Source organism: Puntigrus tetrazona, unplaced genomic scaffold (assembly GCF_018831695.1).
Source record: "Puntigrus tetrazona isolate hp1 unplaced genomic scaffold, ASM1883169v1 S000000002, whole genome shotgun sequence".
Taxonomy (NCBI): Eukaryota; Metazoa; Chordata; class Actinopteri; order Cypriniformes; family Cyprinidae; genus Puntigrus; species Puntigrus tetrazona.
The window spans coordinates 4720-19376 of NW_025047682.1; the positions used below are offsets into that span (position 1 = coordinate 4720).

Here is a 14657-nt window from a genome sequence, read left to right on the forward strand (position 1 = left end):
TGTATATATATTTGATCAAACATGACTTTTGAGTATTGTTTTTATTTAACTATTTGGTCTAATGTATATTAAAATGCACATATTAAATGACAATGAAAAACAATGAAAGCTCATTGCAAATAAAAGTATATATAAATATGTAAATCTGATTTGAGGATTTGTTGGTTCTTTAGTGTTTAATAACACCAACAATCACACATGTTGTAAATTAATTTTTTTCCTATTATAGATAATTCATCTATAGTAACGCAGAAGTTTACAGGTTATTATTTGCCTTCTAAAAATGCAGCTTTATTTTGATGAGTTTCAATCAATTTAAAAGGGTGGATTTGTATAAGCTACTTTTTGATAATTCATTTAAAATGTGTTGTTGAAATATATACGTAAGTTTATTTATTGAAACGTGTCATTATACTTTTGTCTAGACAATTTTTCCTCCTATTGAGTTATTTTTTGAATAGGTTTTGGTGATCTCAGAGATCTACTGAATCATTATAAGCATGTAATGAACAACCTCTTGAAACGAATCGCAACCTCCACTATTTAAAAAAATTGAGCAATCGCACATAGAAAACGAAAAGCATTTGGCAATCGTGCTCAATGCTTGATCAGGTTCACTTACCAAACCTCTTTGGACTGTAAAAGCCTACAATAAATACAGGTTAAAATTCCTCCCTCCAGCTGGAACGTGTACAAGCTGCAAACATTAAAATGATGACTTTACTCTGCCAACTACAGACTTAGATGCAGAGCTCCGGTCAGACTCTTCAGAAATGTTTCCAAGTCATCCAGAGTGCTTTGTCTTCCCTTGAGAGTGGATTCAAAGGGTGGGAAACTTTGCTTCCACTCATGTGTTTTCTAAGCTGCTAATCTATATTCTTTAACCTTGAGGCTTGTGGGAACGGCTGATCCTTCTATTGTGCCTGTCGCTTGTCATGTTTGGTCATGACAACGTCAAAAGCCTCCCTGACTAAGTCCTCTCTCCTCCTCTCCTCCCTCCTCCCTCCTCCTCCTCCAGCCTCCCTCAAATACCTGTGAACTAAACAGCTCAGCTTAGACTTGGGTTTCTTTCCAGTCTGACTGGTAGTTGTTTGGTGAAAGGGCATAATACTTGTTAGAATGATTTCTAGATGTTTTTAAAACATCAAGCAAATACGAAATCATGTTTGTGGCACAGCTTTTTTTCTCAGTCTTGAGTGCATTGAGCACCATGAAGTTTTGTAGAAATTAATTAACGTTATATATATATATATATATATATATATATATATATATATATATATATATATATATATATATATATATATAGAGAGAGATATATATATATATATATATATATATATATATTTCATTTTTATTTCATTTTTTTACATACAGTAGAAGGATGGGCTCCGTGTTATTAAGTTACAATTATTTGTCAAAACCTCTAATTGATTTTAATAAATGTTCGTGATTTGGGCATAGAATCTTTTAACATTGACACTTTTTTTTTATATTTTTATACGTTCTACAGTAAGCATTAATATCTTAGCTACTTACAAATGATTGGCCAAAATGGCGCCTTTGTTTTTGTCCTAAAGAAATCTGGCAAAAATTACATGCTAATGTTATTTTAATTAATATAATGATTTAATTTACCTCAATTTATAATCAGTTACATTTATATTGTATTCACAATGTTGTTGTTGTTATTATTATTATTATTATTAAAGCAGCTTCAATGTAGGTTTTTGGTCATGTGATTCTGAATTGTTTTTGTACATCCCTGCAGTTTAGTCTGTTTAGTTCCAAGTTTGCTGCAAATTACTTGGCTAGCAATTTTTCATTTTGTTGTACTAGAGATAAATGGATTCTGCCAGAAGTGAATCAGCAAATAAAGCATGAATCCTGCTCAGAACCTCAACTAAAATTAATTTTTTTACGGTATAAGCAGTATGTCTCTGTATAACTAGTTTACTAGAGTTTTTGACAATTATACAAACAGAATTGGAATAATTCATCAGTGTCCTTTTTGCAATGCCAGACTTTTAGGCCAGTTTTGATGCCAGAGTCATGATTAAACTGGCCCCGTCAGTTCTCCCCTGGAGGATATTTATCCAGTAATAGTACATTGTCGCCTCAACTCAGTTGTGTATAATCTTGAAATGAAAATCCAGAGGTGCATTGTTCAGCTTTGTTCTGGGAATCTGGTCTCCCAAACCTATCCATCTGTATGCCATATGCAATCCCATTTGGCTCAAACGAGCAGAAGATTCCTCGCATACATGCAGTAACGTCCAGAACCAAACAAATACGCAGCGTTACATTAAATTTTAGTTGATGTCTAGACTTTTTCATTACTTGTTATGCATTTGTCTTGTTTAAAGGAAAATAAAACCCGCATCTGTCTCAGACCTGACTTCCTGTTGAAGCATCCTAGCAGGCCGTATTATCAACTCTCGGTCTTTGTGTAGAAGTGCTGATAGTGTATCTGCAAGATGCCTTTAGTGGAGTGCAAGAATGTGAAGAGGGTTTCGCCAGAGGACAGAGTCGACTGGCGCTGTGGGTTTTTTCAGGTCTATTGATTGTAACTCGGTGACTCTATTGTTCATCTGGCTTTTCATACTATAATTAAGACCCAGCTTTCATTTTGGGTTCATAAATGTTAGAGTCGTGGCAGTAAAATGTCCTCCTACCGGTGTTTTCTTGATTAAAGCCGCCAGACCAGAGTTTATTTGAAATGCTTTTTCAGTAAAGTGCTACGTGATTAGTCACCGGGATTATGGGAAATAATAAAACTGCAAATCAATATTTACTGAAATTAAGAGGGAAGACGCTTATCAGGTTAGCTATATTTAAATAAAAACATACCAGTGTTATGAGTAGGCTAATCATTTTAGAACGCGAATTTCATGAAGCATCTTTAAAAGATCCTCTTAAATTGTTTGTTCAGACATCTTTGATTGAATTAAGATGTTGGCCATTTGGCTCGTGTTCAAAATGGTGTGTCTGAAAGGGGAGCACTCATTGACTGTTCGTTTGCAGTGAATCATCCTGAGATTTGACAGAGATATGGTGGTTTCCTTTGTGAGGCATTTTGTTTTTCTTTCTTCTTCTTTTAAATCTGGCCTCTGGTCAGTTTTGAAACTTAGAACCCGTGCGGTTGCTAAACCTTTTCATTTTTATTTTAAGGCCAACCATTGTCTTCAATAGCTAGTCACCTGGTGCACAAAGACGGGCGCTGCTTTTTTTGTTTACCTGCCGCGTGTAGTATAAGCCGTAGCGAGGGAGGACGGTGGCTGTGCAGGATGGACTCTGGTGGTTTAGTGGGGATGGGGTCTTCGCACACCAGGACAAGGAAGTGCTAATACCCTCCAAATGTGTGTCATCTGTCTGGGATGTGGGTGCCCAGTCATGCTGTTGTGGAGATCCAGGCCCTTTCAACTAGATTTGGGCATCTTAAATTGTTGATATGAGCTCACTTGGTGCATATGATAAACCGATGGAAGTAGTTGTAATGCCACCATCAATAAATTAAATTCGAATAATATAAATAAAATACAACATTTGCAAATTCAAAATTGCATGTTTGACTAAAGTTGTCTTTGCATTGATTGGATTCCTGCTTATGGTTCATAATTGGTTTTTGAATTATCGTTATCATGCTTGATTGCATGTCTGTTAATATCACACAGTGATCTGCCATCTGCTCTATTGTTAATTTGAGGGTTAATACTGAATTGCCTTCTGTGTGTGTGTGTGTGTGTGTGTGTGTGTGTGTGTGTTAAGAGTATTGGGCAACTGTTCATCTACTTCAGTGCTTGAAACTTAGCGTTCCCATCCCCTAAAATGGTCAGGAACATGTGAGTTTATGTAAACTCACTGTCTCACTACCTCTTTTAATGGTTTCACATACATTCACTTTTTCTTTATTTTCCAATAGCGCCCGACATTTTCCTTTTAGTAAAGCTTCAAATCGAGACTTAAAAGAAAATATATCCATTAGTGGCTTTTTCTTTGATGATAGCTTGTAGATTTAATTTGTTCATACTACTTGAAGTATCTTTAAAGCACTGCATTTAATAAAGCTGTATTAAATGAAAATGAAAAAACTCATTCTATAAATTATTATGAGTTTACTTTTCTATTCAGATTTAATGTCCACATGTGGCATTTCATAAGAAATTCCTTTTTTCTTGAATTTGCTTTTAAGTGCTCTACAAATTCAACTCTTTGCCTTTTGTCGCTGACTAAAAATGTCTCATTGATCAAGTTCTCTGGGCATCATGAAATCTTAGCGACACGCTTATACTCTGAGCAAGCATCGTAAAAATATCTCGGGATGACTTCGCTACATCAGGGGTTTGCCCTATTAACTTTTGACATCAGGTAGCAGCTGGCGTACAGGTCGAGGTTAGCGATATACACAACGCCACATAACCTGCTCCAAAGTTAATGTGATCTTCAAGGGTTGCCTTTCTTACTCCTTTTGTCTCTTAAGTGTTTTAATGTTGAAGTTAGTTTGTTGTGATAAAATGTTTGTTCTCAGCGCTGGGATTGCAAGCTTGGGTTTTAAAGACGATTCACACACACACACACACACACACACACACAAACAACACAATTTTGGTTCAACTTAACCCTTTAATAAAAAAAAAAGATTACTAAAATTCATTACCAAATTCAAACAACAATATGGTTTTAGTGTTCTTTTATAAAGCACCATCAACGCCCTTTTAGTGCCTTTAAGTGGCATGTGAACTTGTGTTTTTATTACTATAGTGTAAAACATGATTGAACATCAAAAGGTGATTTTGAGAGAGCTACATGCACAGCTTACTGAAACAAACATCTATGTAATAATCATTCACTCAATGTTTCAGACTGCAGAATACGTAGTTTGTAAACCAATACAATTGTCAAAATAACGATCCTGTCTCCGTAGGTTATAAAGGGAGTTTTTGCAATTTTGTGACGCTCATGTTTTTACTTCATCTGTCGTCCACTTTATAAGAGAAGTTCAAGGCTCTAAAATAAAATTCAACACCACCTATATAATGGCATGTTTCTAAAGAAAAACAGACTGGTTGTGTAAAAGACATGATAACATTTGGTGGATGCATTGAGGAACCCAAACTACACTTAGTTGACAGTTGATGGTGAGCATTATGGTCCATATGACATTGGTTTAGATTACAGCGCCAAGCTTCCATTATGATACTTTGAGCGTATCGGTATTCAGTACCACTGAGAAAAAACTGCCAACTGCGCCGTACTATTTTTTAACATTTACTTTTAATAGGAATATAATATAAATGCTGTCGAGTTAATACAATAACTTTATTTGGATTCAGATATCACCAATCCACGCCAAGAAACTTATGATCTTCAGCCACATGGATTAAAAATCGCATTGTGCTTTGACCAGTTATTGCCGAATTTTGCTTAGCTTTTTAAAGTTGATACGAGAGACGGTTGATTGGTTGATGTCACATGACGGGGCTCACATGAAACGCTTTTTCCTCCTTCCAAAGTATTCTGCCGCCGCCAAGCAACCACGGTCTGCGTTTCCGCCAATGAAACGTAGAAATTGTGAAAAGGATCAGTGGATTTCCGCGCGCTATCGCGATCGTTTCCATTATGAGAGTTAATACAAAATTAGGTTTATATTGTGACTAGTGTGCATTGTGTTCACATTTGAAATATCTCATCCTGAGCGCCACAAAACATCGCCGCCAGAACAGCCCTTAATTATGCCATTTATCCAGAGCAAATGAGACGGGCACTCGCGTCCACGTGGTGTTTGGTCAACGCGCCTTTGGAGAGCGGTGAGACCAGCCGAAGTATCGGTATATCAATACTTTGGGAAATTAGCATTGGTACCATTCAGATATTTCAGTATCAATATCGTAAACACTCGATATTACGCTACCGTGTACTTTCTATGTTCATCTCCCACTTTTATTGAAATCCAGACATCTATACAAGATGGATTATAGGTGAGTGGATTACACCTAAACAGATGAGATGGACACAAATAATATGATTGGAAACGTGTCGTAAAAGAATAAAAAATTAAATTATTTGGGGCCTAATTTGATTTGTTATAGGATTTGATTTTTGTTGGTGTTGTAGTAAGTTTTATATGAATGCATTATTTTTGAGGCAATACTCAGACTTGCCTCGGATTCCTGAGGCTGGCTGACTTCCTCCAATGCTACTGTGGCCAGCAACGCCGAAGCCATTAATTTAGTAATTGCCTGAGTATACAGGAAAAATACCTGTAGCCCTGGTTCACGCCGTGCAGGAAAAAAAAGTAAATGAAAATTTAACAAGCCAAATCATCCATTTCAAGTGCACTTGTGATGAGAAACAGCAGTCTGGCACGTGCGTTCGTGAGTCCTCAGACTCGGTTAAACCACAGGGGGCAAACTTCATTCATCATGAGCATCAAGTCTGTGCGAGTCCTGTTCCTGTCACGTACCTTGTCTGTTTCATCCTGTGTTTTTTTCAGAACTACTGAAGGTCTGTGTGCTTGTCTGATTGACTGATAAAGCGTTTTTATCTTGGAGTGTGATGTAGTCAAACGCACCAGTAGGTCATAGGCTCTCGTCCTGTGCTGCATGTTTAAATGTTGATATCTGATGAAATCCAACCCGTGGAATGAAACGCTCTATTATAACGCGGCCTGTTCTGTTCGGCTCATAACACAATCGCATGATGACCGGGAAGAGATTATGCACCGTTAACTAGAGCTAGGCGCATGTAGCAGAAAAATTAGATACCGCAGAGCGCTTTTTTTCTTTTAGCGTAAACGAGTACAAATGATAAGAATTTAACTTTAGTGTGGCTGCACTTTAATATTAGTTAAATAAGGCACGCTTTTTTTTTTACTAAATGAGCAAGAAAATTGTGTATAGTTGCAAAAACAAACAAAAAGACAATTTCTTAATTTTAGTACAGCGCTTCAGGGTAAATTATGCAAATGTTTTGACTAGCTATTCTGTGTTTGGAATCAGTTTATTTACACGTGATGATCTGGAGCTTCGATTCATGGAAACGAATCAAACTGATTATTTTTTCCATTGCGAATATATTGTGAATGTTCAACATATCGCTTCTAGCCCTATTTGTAACTTTAAATACATTTGTCGTTCCTCTTCGGTTTTCATCTCACTGTTATATGTGAATTTTCCATTAGGAGTGGCTTCTTTATTCAAGAGAGGTGGGCTGCGCTGTTCTCGCAGCTTCAGACGCACTCCGTGAAACATCTCAAATAAAAGAAACGATGTCTTTCAATATCCCCGCCATGGGTATTTCATCTTTGGTATTTTTGAATGAATCATGCCCCATGTTTATCATTTTTTGTTTCTTTGTGTTTTGTGTTTTATTTTGTTTTTTTTTTTTTTTTTTTTTTTTTTTGTGCACAGTACAGCAATTGCTCTGAAATTTGGGGACTGAGTACACCAAATACGATAGAACAGTGATACCTCAGGCCTTTACAGCTAAAGCCACCTGACCAAACCAGGTGAATATCTCTCTCCTGACATTGTGCCACACTCACCCCACGCAGACACAGGTGGGGCTGAATCTAGCACAGGCTCCCAGGGGCCGCAGAATAAACACTTCATAAACGCCTTTCATTATAGTTGATGTAGAATTAACATCTTGAAGATGGAAGCACTTGTTTTGTTGTAGAGTTTTAATTTAAATGTTACAATAGATTTAAAGCTGATGGACATTGCCATAATTCCATACATCTCACTTCACTAAAGCGGTAGACGTTTTAAACGTGTGGTTCTCAACTGGTTTTATTGAATTTATTTTTATATTTGGTGACCCAATTTATGACGATTTGCACTTTGTGTGTGTGTATGTATATGCATATTAGTGTGTGTGTGCTGAGCCAAATTTTGTGAGCTATTTAATGTTTAGCAAAAATTGATCGAAGTTAGTAGTAAAGATTATTTAAGTGCAAAAAAGGATGCCTGTTTCTGATAAATGCTGTTCTTTTGAATTAATTCTTGCACTGTTTTTTAAAAATTAATATGTATATTATTAAAAAGTAGTGTAGAGCAACGACAACTTATTGTATCCAACAAAAACACAACACACGCAAACACAATAGAGACATACAGCATATATTTAGATTTTATTAATTTACATGCATGTATATTCATTTTATATATGTTAGTATAACATTTTTCTTAAATATTTACATGCATGTTTGTGTATACATAATAAATATGCACTGTACACACATTATATAGACAAACTTATTTTGGGATGTGATTTAAGTGCAATTAATCGCTGCCTCAGCACAAATAATTTTTTTACATTTTAGTCATTTAGTGGACTCTTTTTGATCTAAAGATGCTTACAAATAAGGGACAATGGAAGCAAACAAGAAAGCTAGTATATGCAAGTGTTAAAAGTCAAAAATAAATAAGAAAAGGAGAATCTAACTAAAAGTATAATTTATAAAAATTTAATAATTTAATTTAGCATATTTTGATAAAATAAATGCAGAATTGGTAAGCATAAATCCTTTAATTTAAAAAAATTAACAAAACGTTTGGCTGACATCTTTATATATAGTTAAAGCTTTTGGTTTGTATGCATATTAAAAATAAACATGACATATTTTCCACATTTTAGAGCTTATCATTAAGTGTTCAGTTGCATTTAGAATGATTGATTATTTTCCATTTTTTGGGCTCAACAATTAGTTGAGAACCAGTGATTTTAAATTATATCAGTATTCTGTTATCATACTTTCAGACGCTTTAATCGTAATAGATGAATTTTGCATCTCTGTTGTTGGTGATGACTTGCCGCCTAATCTCACCATCTTCCCTCTTCCATCCATGCATGTCTTTCTGGTCATTTGGCACGCCCTCTTCCATTTCATTTGCTCCTCTCTCTCTGTGGACGCCGTACCAGATCTCTGACGGGCATGTCTGCAAGTGTCTCACCGCAAAGCGTCTGCTCTCATGTCATCTACTGCCGCCTCGTGGCGACATGGCCCGACCTGGCACAGCCATCACAGAAGGCGCGCTTATCGAGACTCGCGAGTACGCCTTCAACCTCAAGAAGGATGAAGCTCCGGCCACCTCCCCTACCACTACCATGCGGTGGAGACGCCAGGTAAGAAACCACTGCCAAAAAAAAAGTTTCTGCAGCATGTCATGTGGACGAACGCAGCTTTGCTCTTCCTATTGAGTGTTCATTCAATCGCCTAAACATCTGGGCTTCTGTAGTTCTTCCTCCTGTCCTCAAGCCAAGACACACAGAGATCCTGACTGAGCTGCCTCCTCTGGACGACTGAACACCAACTCTATACCTGAAAACACCAACTTCCCAACAGGGATCGAACCTCCCAATAATTATATACCAGGTAGAACCACACATTTGTCTAGAAATGTAAGTATTAGTTATTGTCAGCGTGCTTAATGCTTTCAAATTAAAATTGGGAGCTTAAATGTCACTAGTTGACATCATATTCACTGATTTATATGAAGATTAATCTAGATCAGTGGGTAAGATGACTCGGATAAGGTTTGTCCACTATATTTTCCCCACCCTTTGAGACTAGATAAGTTGGCAACACTGATTATTGTGTAGTTCATGAGTTATAACAAGCTGTTTGATTTCTGTGTGTTCAGAAACCTCTCCGCCGGATACATTAGTGAGGATGGGGAGGCCAGCGACCAGCAGATGAATCAAAGTATGGACACAGGTACATTCCCACAGTGACAACACACAACATGGGAATGATGGCTACGCAGTGTTTGCACCCCCTAGACAGTAAAGCATGATCTGGGGACGGTTGCATAAACAGTTTTGTCTTAAAGTTATATATATATTCAAGGCTGGTCACAGCTTAAGTTCAAACTTGTCTTGTGTATTTTAAAAAAGTATGACTGTTTACTCCTTTGCTACTGCTAGTTGGCCTAATTAATTGTTAAGACCCATTTCTATTAAGTTTATGCAACTGGCCCCCTGCTTTTACTGCAGTAGTTTGTTTTCTCAGGCTTTCCTTAAACCAGTGGTTCCTAAGTCGCTCCCAACACTGCATGTTTTCTGTGTTCTCAGATTTAAACACACCTGGTTCAGATAATCAGTTAAGACCTGAAATGGGTGTGTGTAGACAAAGGAGAGATGAAAATGTGTAGTGTTGGGGGTTTCCAGGAACGTGGGTTGGGAACCACTGCCCCAAACTGTCTTCTGTGATTTAAATACTTTAAAGGGTTAGTTCACCCAAAAATTTGATTTTTTTATTTTTTTTTCGCTCTTTTGTTGTTGTTAGCAAACCTGTAACGCCATCATTCAACGCCGGCCTACATCAGCAGCAACACACGCGTGCATCGTGGTATCTGCGTGAACGCCATCGAAGAACCGCGTAAAGTCTTTGTTTTGCTTTGTTGTTTTACAACATTACCGTTGAACCACTGATGCCACACAGACTATTTTAATCGATGTACTTACTGTAATTGTCTGTCGCGGTCGCTGTCTGAGGATTTAAAAAAGTCGTGGTCCAAGGATGAATGGTGGTCTTACAGGTTTGGAATGACATAGACAGTAATTAATGCTTAGATTTTCATTTTAGAGTGAAAAAAGATAATGAACTTCTCCAATCTCTCTGAAAGAACTTGTGAAAATGTGATAAGCTTTAGAAACTGTTTTATTATTACCATTCTTTATATTTAATTTATGCTTCAGGCTGTGATTGTGAGGCTACGTTATGATAGTCGCATAACCTGAACCTTTTTATTACACTTTTTAAATGTAGACTTTTGTAATAACTGCAAATTTACTAAATTTGCTTAATATATAAATAATTTGAGAAACAATTGTTTCTATCAAGAATTTCCATTGTACTACTTTTTCTGTCATTTATACTTAGAATTAAAGAATTGTTTTTGCTGTGTGTTGTTCCTCTCTCCCCAGGTTCTCCTGCAGAACTGTCCCCAAGCACACTCTCGCCTGTCAATCATGGCATGGGTAAGACCTTGCTAACTGCTTATACTCATTCTGAATATCTAAATCCTTTTAGCTCCTTACGATCTTAAAAATGATAGTCATACCTACAGTACATTTGAGCTTGTCTGGTTGTTCTTACTTTTGGTGGTTCTCATCTTTCTTTCAGACCTTCAGCCAGTGACTTACTCAGAGTATTCGCGCTTTTGGTGCTCCATAGCGCATTTCATGAACTAAACCAGCGGGTCGGAGAAACATTCCACGCCTCAGCCTTCCTCACCGTGGACGGCTTTACAGACCTCCAACTCAGAGCGCTCTGCCTGGGCCTGTCCAACGCCAACCGCAACGCCACTGCGTGAGATGACCCAAGACACATAGGTATCGGACATCTTCAGATGTGCACTGTTTTAATGTTTTAGTTCATCTTCACGAAATGGTTCACCAATTACAACTGGCATTTCTAAACTCAGAGGACTTGCTTTCTCTACAGAAAGTATATTTGCAGAATGTCTTTGTACAGTGAAAATCAATGTGTTCCAAAACGACATTTTTGTGTTTTTGATTAGGACGAGGGGTCAGGCTGTATTATATTGGTGGGGAAGTGTTTGCCGAATGTCTTAGCGATAGCGCCATCTTTGTTCAAAGCCCTAACTGTAATCAGAGGGTATGGCTGGCACCCTGCAACAGTCTGTAAAATCCTCTCCAGGTAAGAGAATCACCTACTTTTTTTTATTGTCTTCTGCACTGTCCAGAAATCTCTCAACCATTATGATGTAACGATACTTCTTCCTTAGGCTGTAACCTGAAGATTTTCAATAACCAGGAGTTTATGCACTGCTGGCTCTAGTCTGTGAACCAGGCTTTGAGGCTGTATATCAGTTGACCAGGATGTGCACCATTCTGTATGAGTTTTGTCAAAGGCTGGGGAGCCGAGCAAGGTATGGATACAATCAAACCACCACACTGACAATTATGCCAATAGCACAGTCTTAAAATGTGCATCTGTAAACTACAGGAGGTTGTAAAGTACATTTGTAAAACTTTTTTAGTTATTTTTCTTCTTTATTTTTTAATCTTTTTTTTTTTTTTTTTTTTAAAACCAAAGATTGGGTCCAAGAAAAACATATTTAAAATTAAATTTATTGAAGTAAATAAGTATTTGAGTTGTCTTTACAACTATAAAAAAAAAGTGAATGCACTTTCTGATTTACATTTTTAAATTTAAGACTCTGTGGTTGGTCTCTCAAAGAGTTTTAATTATTCAGATGTTTTATATATATATATATATATATATATATATATATATATATATATATATATATATATATATATATATATATATATATATATATATATATATATAAATATAATTATTTTTATTTATTTTAATAAACCTTCAGTTCCTTTAAAGTTTATGGTAAAGTTTCAGTGAAACTGTGTAAACCTTTACACACTTATGTCACTGAAAGTGTAATATATGATTCATTATTTCTCAATTATTTAATGCGCAAAGAATCCGAACAATGTATCGCTATCAAATATTCCAAATATATATTTGTAGTATAAGTGTAGACACTTTTTACTTCACTTTATTTACTATTTTCTTTGTTGTGACCAAGCTGCATACACAAATTAAACGTCCTCTGTATCCCTTTGAGTTTTTTTAATTTATTTTTTATTGCAGAAATGAGATTTATATATTTTTTTTTTTTTTGTTCTGCTATTGATATCCACTTTAATTAACTCATTCATAAATTTTCATGCTGTGACAGAGCTAGTCAAAAATCTAAAAACTAGATACTTACATCCGCACTGGCATGTGCACTTATGCAGTATAGCAGCAGCTTTTTTTTTTTGTTTATATATATGTGCATTGATAGTACAAAATACTATTGGTCCTGTCAGGCAAAGACATAGCTCATGAACACCAATGAAGTTGTTAAGTGCAACTTTCGAGGCTGATTAATATTCATGAGTCAAAACTTTCATTCAGAGTAATGAATTAAATCACGCGCTGTTTCTCTCACGCCCAAAAGCAGTATTTCGCCGCAGTAAAGTCCTGAACATGACTGTGTTGTTGCCGTCAAATCGCCATTGAAACCGCTGATTTGTTAGTGTAGACGGCAGACGGATGACAATGAGCACCCTGCTGATCGAGCTTCACCTGAACGGCCCCCTGCAGTGGCTGGACAAGGTCCTGACCCAGATGGGCTCGCTTCTCCGCACGCTAAGTTCCAGTATGTCCTAATCGCCACTTCACTCAAGCTCTCTGTCCTCCCAAACGAATTGATCTCTACAATCACATCGTTTTACAACTCAAGAACAACAGACTCTACTTCTAACCCCCGCCTCCTCTTTCTCTTTCATAGTAATCGTGAGCCTTTCATCTTCTTCTCTCCTCCCGACACTGATGTTCTCTCCGCTCGATTCTGAACGCAGCACTTGCTGTCTCATCAGCTTCATGCACCTTTAATTCTCTCTCTTTTTCTTTCATAAACCTCATGCATTAAAACTGTATTAGTAGTAGAATTTGAAATGTATATTGGTTTTTTTTATTTTATTTTTATGGTTTTAGAAGGAGGGAAGGTGCGTATGTTGTGTGAAGTTCAAGAAGGCAGTAAATAATCTCTCACACACTTGTAGCAGCAAGGCTTTTCCCTGATGAAGTAAATACTCTGATACTTTTTAGCGATTAATTTTCCTGATGCCGATCCTAATCCGGTTGTTCAAGGAGGTTACTTTTTCTGGCAAAAAGTCATATTCTTTTGTTTTTTATACACGTTATTATTGTGTAGATTGACACGTGTAAGACTTAATCATTGTGTTTGATTTTCTTCAGTAATGCCAAAAGACTTTTATTTTGTTTTTATTATTATTATATTATATATTATTATTTTTTTTACCATTTCTTCCCCAAACCACTATATAGAATGTTGTCTTGGATTTGAGGTATGCTGCTGTAAGTCATGCTTCTTTTCTTTAAACTTATAGAATGTTTAACGAAAAAAAATAACAAAAAAAGACCTCACGCTCAATTGGAAACTTACGCTGCCCTCTCAGAATTAATCTCTTTATTCACTGGGTGAAATATCTCACAGTTAGCTGTGGAGTGGTTTTGGAGTCTGGTTTCTTCAGAAAGTGGCTTCTTTTAGGACTTTCAAGGTTATTAAAGCGCCTCCCTTGTGTAGTCCAGATCTTTAAAATAAAATGACAAAGAATAAAAAAAAACCAAGTATTTAAGCTTTAAGTGTTAATAAACTAGGTTATCCTTCACAATTACAAGATTTTTTTTTTTCCTTTATCTTTCTTTAGCTAGCTTTTTTTGTATTTTCATGTTTTTTTTATATATAAATATATTTAAGACTTAAAGCTTCTTCCTTTTTATTAGAATTGAATATTTTTTAGATCATGCCCTTTTTAAGTTTTAACATGGCTTCATAACTTAAATGTCCTATCATACAAAAACGTTATTTAGCATGAACTTATAAACGCTAAATATCTTTTCTCTCTTTCTCCGCTTTTCTAATTCAAGGTGTTGTCCCGGTTAACGCTTTCGCCTGATCTCGAACCCCCTGGAAGTACATCCGACTGGAATTTTCTTTTTCAGTTGCTTTCTCCCATGTTCATCACACGATGTGTATAACCCGCCGCCTCTCCTGGCACAAGCACCAAATCATGGCGGTGTTCTATTTGTTTGC

At 36.4% G+C, this 14657-nt stretch overlaps 1 pseudogene; it reads left to right on the forward strand.

Annotated features, from left to right (window-relative positions):
* Positions 1–7267: 7267 nt before the first annotated feature.
* LOC122331810 lies at positions 7268–13207 on the forward strand (annotated as a pseudogene).
* The last annotated feature ends 1450 nt before the right edge of the window (positions 13208–14657 follow it).